Consider the following 7,500-nt stretch of genomic DNA (forward strand, 5'->3'; position numbering starts at 1 on the left):
ATCCTTCCAGCTTCTTATTCAATGTCTTAAATCTTTTAAAATATAATTGTTTCACCTGATTGTACATAAATATATGTGCATACACACATATACACAAATACATGCACACATTATCACTCATATGTAGGAGCACTACTGTTTTTTTGTGTGTGTTATTTTGAAACCTGCTACTTTGCTGAAAGTGTTTATTAGCTATAGAAGTTTCCTAGTAGAGATTTTAGAGTCTTTTTTAAGATATAAAATCTTATCATCTGCAAATAAAGATATTTTGACTTTTTCTTTCCTATTTGTATAACCTTGGTCTCCTTCAGTATAAGTGTGAGGAGAGTGGACAGTCTTGTCTTGATTACGATTTGAATGGAAATGCTTTGAGTTTCTCTCCATTTAGGTTGACGTTGGCAGTTGACTTGCAGTAAATTGCCTTTATTATGTTGAAAAAAATATCCCTTGTATCCTTGTCTCTCCAGGACTTTTATCATGAAAAGATGTTAGGTATTTATTTGTTTGTTTGTTGTTTGAATATGTCCTTGTGGTTCTCTGCATTTTCCCAACATCTAATGAAATGTCTGCCTTTTCATCTCTTCATCAATTGTTTGGATCTTCTCTTTTCACATTTTAGTTAATTTGGCTAAGGGTTTGCCAATTTTATTGATTTTCTTTAAAAAATTAATTCTTCATCTCATTGATGTTTGTTTCTATTTTGGTGATTTTAGGCATGAATTCGGTTATTCCACCTATTTGGTTTGGGTGTTATTTTTTTTCTTGTTTTAGAGTATTCAGGTGTGCCATTAAGTTACTAATATGAATTTTTTTTATATAGGCACTTATTGCTATGAACTGGCCTCTTAGAATCGCCTTCATTGTGTCCCATAGATTTGGGTAGGCTGTGTTTTTATTTTCATTTAATTCTTAAAAGGTTTTTATTTCCTTTTTAGTTACTGTCTTGACTCATTTCTCATTCAGTAGTGAGTTGTTCCATTCCTATACATTTGCAGATTTTCTATAGTTTCTGTGGACTTTCTTCTACCCCATCCTTGAATTTATTTGAACTGTGTCTCTGTGCTTCATCTTTTTCAGGATGAGATTTTTTTTCTTTAAATATCAAAGTATTGTCTTAGTAAATATAATTAATGTAGTCCAAAATTTAAGTAGAAATAACTATTTTTTCTTTTTGCTTTTGTTCACAGTTTTTGCCAGTGGTGTTTTCACAATATAATGTTCTGGTTCTCTTTCTACTGTGTATATTCATGGCATTGTAATACACCCCGGAAACATGCTTGACAAATATTTTTCAATTAAAACAAACTAATACAGTTGTACAAACACTTTAGTGTGTGTCTGTGCAGGTCAGACTATTTTAAAGTTTATTTACTTTATTTCCTAATTGACATATCTTTTTCTAGAAACAACTCTTTGTTCTCTCTCTCTCTCTCTCTCTCTCTCTCTCTCTCTCTCTCTCTCTCTCTCTCTTTTTTAGTTTTTCCAGAGGGTTTCTCTGTATAGCCCTGGCTGTCCTTGGTAGACCAGGCTGGCCTTGAACTCAGAGATCTGCCTGCCTCTGCCTCCTGAGTGCTGGGATTAAAGGCGTGCGCCACCACGCCCGGCTAACTCTATGTTTTCTATTTAATGACTCTCTCTTATCAATTTCTACTGTTTTCTTCATGATCCTGTTAAAAGTTGGTACTGACTAGGACACTTCCTCCTTGTTGGCTAGCTTTTTGGTTTTGTTTTGTTTGTTTGTTTGTTTGTTTGTTTGTTTCTGGCGTCATTCAGACTGCTGGGGAAAGTCAACAACACCCATAACCACCACACAGTAATAATGCATGTTCTCTCTCTCATATGTGTCCCAACTTCCAATTATTATACGTGTGCTTTTACTCAGGAGTGGGTAGGGGGCTTAGGTCATGAAAACAAGAGGGTCCATGAGTGGTGACGTAGAAGTTTTAAGGACGGGTGGGGAGGAGATGGAATACATACAACATGGAAGGGAAGAGTGTTCTTGAGTAGAGCTAAAGAAGGGGGGCGGAGGGGCGAGGAAGAACAACTAAAAGAAAGCATGTATGAATTCATCGTAATGGAACCTGATAACTTTGTATGCTAAGTAAGACTCTTTTTGAAATAACAAAATGTGGGTGAGTCATTGGAGGTTTTTGTTTTATGTGAAGTGGAAATTGTCGGAGGAAACTTCAGTTTCCCGAACTCCAAAAGGCTGTGTATATGTCCCTCTCACCCCACTGTTTTGCTCTATCTATGCGCACATTTTCTGGATCATTTCAGCAACACAGACGAGTTTGCGGAATGCAATTTCTTTATTCCTTTGTTGTTGTTGTTGGTTTGATTGTTTTTATTTTTTTGTTTTGGTTTGGTTTTTTCAAGACAGGGTTTCTCTGCGTAGCCCTGATTGTCCTGGAACTCACTCTGTAGACCAGGCTGGCCTCAAACTCAGAAATCAGCTTGCCTCTGTCTCCCAAGTGCTGGGATTAAAGGCGTGGGCCACCACTGCCCTGCCAATTTCTTTATTCCCTCAATCCTCTCTCTACCTGTTGCCCGTGTGTGAGTGACAAAGGTAAGAATCTTCCACAAACATTTCTGCCCCATGAATTTTTTCAAATCTCAGGTTGAGGAGAATTGGGTTGAAATTAAAGCTTGTTATGTAAAACAATTTGCAATTTGAAAATATAGCATTTTTAAGGACAGGACAAACTAAATCCCATGACCCTGCAACTCAAAAATAAAAAGAAAGAAAGAAAGAAAGAAAGAAAGAAAGAAAGAAAGAAAGAAAGAAAGAAAGAAAGAAAGAAAGAAAGAAAGAAAAGAAAGAAATGCCCAGCCAATCCATTAGAGACAAACAATTAGTACTCTTAGGAGACATTATTTCTCCTCTCACTTCTGAATTTGGTTCATTTCTGAATTAGGTCCATTTTAAGAGATGCAACTTAAATGAACTTACTGTTCATTCTAATTGCCTTTCTCTATACCCAGTACAAGAAAAATCTCCTGAGAGTTGTTTCTCCAAGTTATTCCTTCCAACTCCTGGGAATGGGGGGAGGGACGCAGGGAATTCAGTATTATAAATAACTTATCTTCTTAGGAAGAACTCTCTGAGAGCTGCCTGATTTCCTAGTGAGCCCGAACCCTTTAAAAGTCTCTCCCATTCACTGTGGGGAAGAAATGCTTGGGTAGGGAGTCTTCGTCACCCTCTTTCTAGGGAGTCAGTGTGGGGTGACAGTTTCTGTACTGGGGGAGGTTGCTCCTTTCAGTAAACACAATGTGTTCACCATGTCCTGAATAGCTGAACACTCATTTCCAGGACAGGCTTTCAAAGAAAAATAATGTTTCTCTTTCTCCTTACTTTTACATTTTACCTGGTAAGTGAGAGTAAACACCAAGCCAACGTTTGACCATTCTTGTGTTTAGTCCCCAGATATTTGCTGTGTAACTATGTTACAGTTTCCAATCAGCAGAGAACCCTTTTTGTTTTTGTTTTTGTTTTTCTCTTAGGATAACCCTCTTTGATTTTGCCATCCACAAAGCTACTGCTATGGCTTAACTATGCTCCTCCAAAGTTCATGTGTTGCACCCTGACTCCCCAGGGCAACGGTGTTGAGTGGCAGCAGGTACTGTTAAAGGTGATTGGGTCTCAAAGTCTCTTCCCGAAGCACAGGATGAGCACTGCTATTACCATAGGACTGGGTAAGTTATCACGTAGGTGAGTTCCAACTAAAACCATGACCCTGACCTCCCTCTCTTCTGTCTTTCTACTATGGAATGGTAAAATGAAAAGGCACTCACCAAATGTATCCCCATGACCCCGAGCTTCCCAAACTGGAGATAAGTGTAAACCAAACACATTTCTATTTGTTACAGATCATCCCTTCTCCAGTATTTTGTGCAGCAGTGTGGGATGGACCATAAAAATGTCCCCAGCTTTTCCTGAACACTTATGATTGTACACCTCTCAGCTTATACTATATACTGCTATAAACATTATTAGAATATTTGGGTTTGCTACTGGCAATGAATTAAACCCATTAGTTTGTTTATACTTCAAGCATTCCAAGAGTCTGTGTCAGGCAACTTGTGAATTGTTAGAAATATTTGTTTTCAATGATTTTGCAGCTGGGATTTCACCAGATAACCATGGATCGAGGTATTTCTTTGGACAAGAAAATAACCTCTGACCTTTAATTAAAGAATGTGGCCAGAGGAGTTCACTCTTTGCCATTTTCTTTTTGTATCTTTGAGCATGTGATATTTATTTTCTGCCTCTTCTACTTTTCATTCACTGTATTACTAGATTCCCTTTTCTAAAACTGGAAGCAAAGTGTGGTTAAAGTGTAGCCATGAGACAAGTAACAGGCTGTGAACTTGTGGCATGTGGGGTATGAGTGAGGACAGCTGCGAGGACAGCTGCCAGCTTCTGTTGCCCAAGAACATGGCCCCAACTTTTCTTAAGGGAAAGGCCAAGCACAGAGAACCACGTGCAGTGTGCGGGAGGATTTCAGCCTTTAGCAATCATTTTTTTTTCTCTCTCTCTTGGGAAAAATACCCTGACTCCTTTTTCATCTGAGGGCCTCATCGGGCTGCAACATCTCAATCCTGGACTTGGTTTCTTCATGCATCTCTTAGAGATGCAGGTCGTTCTTAGGAGAGACCTTTGCAGCAAATGGGGCTTGGGTATTCCTAAGCATCCTGCTAACGGGTGAATTCCTCCTTGCAGACCAGCATCTTAGAACGCAGGGGATTCAGGAAGCTTGAAAATCAACACGTCTTATATTTGTGAGACATTTTGCTCTTTGTTTTTTCCTCCTGTGTACCATAATTTTCAGAAAAAACTCCACACAATGGAAGCTGCTTTGGGTCTCTTAGGCAAGGTCACTTGAATCACTAGGTCACAAGGTGGGACCAAATCTTTATTTAGCTTTTCAGAAGTCAGAACATTTAGGACCATGGGCTCTTAGTTTCCTGGAAGCACAGTTAGTCACTGTGAGTAACTTGAAGGTCAACTTGTGCCTCACTCCCTTTCCACCTGTAACTCGGGCGTGGCACAAGATCATAAGAGCAATAGCCTAGTTTTTTATGCAACTGACCTATGATGATTGAAACATGGACGTGGGGTGAGGAAATGGGAGATCCAAGCAAACTACTTGAAACAAATTCACAAAAATGAAAAAGGCGATTGTACCAAGCTTTTGAAAAGCACTGCAATGTAAGAAGACTCTGGGAAAGTGACTTTTTAAAATGTTACTTTATTTCTAAAAAATACCAATAGATGCTCCTTTTTCAAACTAAAAAAATTTTTTTGAACATTATCCATTTACTTTAATTAAATGGATTAGAGTGCTCTTTTGGGGGAAAGTTTGAGCTTCCTTCCATGGTAGATAAATATCTTCTCCTAGTACCTCACCTGACAGGCAAGCATTAAACAAGTTGCTATAATTTTGTTGTTGTTGTTGTTGTTGTTTTGTTTTTTCGAGACAGGGTTTCTCTGTGTAGCCCTGACTGTTCTGGAACTCACTTTGTAGACCAGGCTTGGCCTTGAACCCAGAAATCCGCCTGCCTCTGCCTCCCAAGTCCTGGGATTAAAGGCATGTGCCACCACTGCCCGGCTACAAGTCTCTATAGTTAAAATGTGGATGGTGTGGTGAAATACGTCCCTGCAGGGGACCATTTGTGTCCATATCATCTTGGCTTTTTCCTAATGCTTGTGTGTCATGCTTTTTCAACAGGTCACAGCTGATGGAGAAGAACAATGAGAGCTCTGGGGACTTTATTCTCCTGGGCTTCTCCGACCAGCCCAGGTTGGAGATGGTCCTCTTTGTTGTCTGTACGGTCTTTTATTTTCTGGCTGTCACAGGCAACTCAGCCATCATCTTCCTCTCCCTCATGGACCTCAGGCTACACAAACCCATGTACTTCTTCCGCAGCAACCTGTCCCTTCTTGACCTCTGTTACAGCACCAGTAGCATCCCCCAGTTCCAGGTTAACCTCTGGGGCCCACGAAAGACCATAAGCTTCGTAGGATGTGCGGTTCAGCTCTTTGCCTTCCTGTCCGTGGGGGGCATCGAGTGCATTCTCCTATCGGTTATGGCCTATGACCGCTTTGTAGCTGTCTGCAAGCCACTACATTACCTGACCATTATGCACCCACAGCTGTGCCTGAAGCTGGCAGCCTTTGCCTGGCTCGGTGGCACAGCCAGCTCCACACTGATGTCCCCACTGACCATGTCTCTGGGGCGGTGTGGCCATCGCCAAATCAACCACTTTGTGTGTGAGATGCCGGCTATCATCCACATCTCCTGTGTGGACACAAGCTGGGTAGAAGGTCTAATTTTCATCCTGGCCATCCCTATTGTCCTTGTGCCTCTTACTATGATCCTGGTCTCCTACGGCTACATTGCTGCCGCGATCCTGAGGATCAAGTCTACAGCTAGTCGGCGCAAGGCATTCAACACCTGCTCTTCACACATGACGGTGGTGTCTCTTTTCTACAGTAGCATCATCTACATGTACATGCAGCCTGGCAATGCATCAAGCCAGGACCAGGGCAAGTTCCTAACTCTGTTCTACTGCCTGGTGACCCCCACCCTAAACCCTTTCATCTACTCACTGAGAAACAAAGACATGAAGGCAGCCATGTTGAAGGTTCTGGGGAAAGATAGAAGCCTGCTCGACCCTGCAGGGCACTGATGGGACCTGGGACTCACCTCACTTGTTCATAGTTCATAGGGACCCATAGTGAATCACAGTGACAAAAAGCCAAAGGTGGCCAAGATGGGGGGATCTTGCATCCCATAGGTCCCAGATCAGTGATGTATATTACTGACTGCAGGGAAGGGCCTCCATTTTATTCAAGGAGATAGGGCTCCTTACCAAAACCCAGCATACTGACAGAAAAAGACCTGTGGCTTCCTTTTTTGCACAGTGTGGAGGTAATGATTTATTTACAGCTAACCTGTGATGATGTTCGGACACAAGAGGAAGGAGGCACCGTCTGACAGAATGTGTGTGCATTTGCCTGTGTGTCGGAGACATAAATGGGAACACTTGCTCTCTCCCATAGAAAGGGGGTCTCTGTTTTCCAGCTCTATTGCTCCACCCTGTGGAGCCGACATTCTCCTGTCCTCAGATGGTCACCAGCCAACCCTCCTCCCCTTCCCGCACATACGCACATACGGCTTAACTGTTTGACTAAAAGCGCCGCTTATTTTAAACTTCAGGTCATGGCCCATGTATAGGTCACAAAGTGAGGTTAACGAATGCAGCAAGCATTTCAAAAGTAGCACAAAGCAGAACAGACTGGTCTGTGGAAGCGTGAGTCAGCCGTGTGTTTTGATTTGACAAATGTATTTTTTTTTTCCTCTGTTGCTCTTGAGGCACAGTCTCTGTAGCCCCGTGCCCCTCCTTGTCTCCCAAGTGCTGGGATTGCAAATATTTGGATTACCATGTTCAGCTTCGATTTTGTTGTTTTCTTTTCCTTCTCTCTTATTCCTTTTAGAC

The 7,500-nt window shown here is 41.5% G+C and overlaps 1 pseudogene; it reads left to right on the forward strand.

The window, feature by feature from the left end:
* The first annotated feature begins 5,739 nt into the window (after positions 1-5,739).
* Positions 5,740-6,998, forward strand: LOC110332575 (annotated as a pseudogene).
* The last annotated feature ends 502 nt before the right edge of the window (positions 6,999-7,500 follow it).

Source organism: Mus pahari, chromosome 14 (assembly GCF_900095145.1).
Source record: "Mus pahari chromosome 14, PAHARI_EIJ_v1.1, whole genome shotgun sequence".
Taxonomy (NCBI): domain Eukaryota; kingdom Metazoa; phylum Chordata; class Mammalia; order Rodentia; family Muridae; genus Mus; species Mus pahari.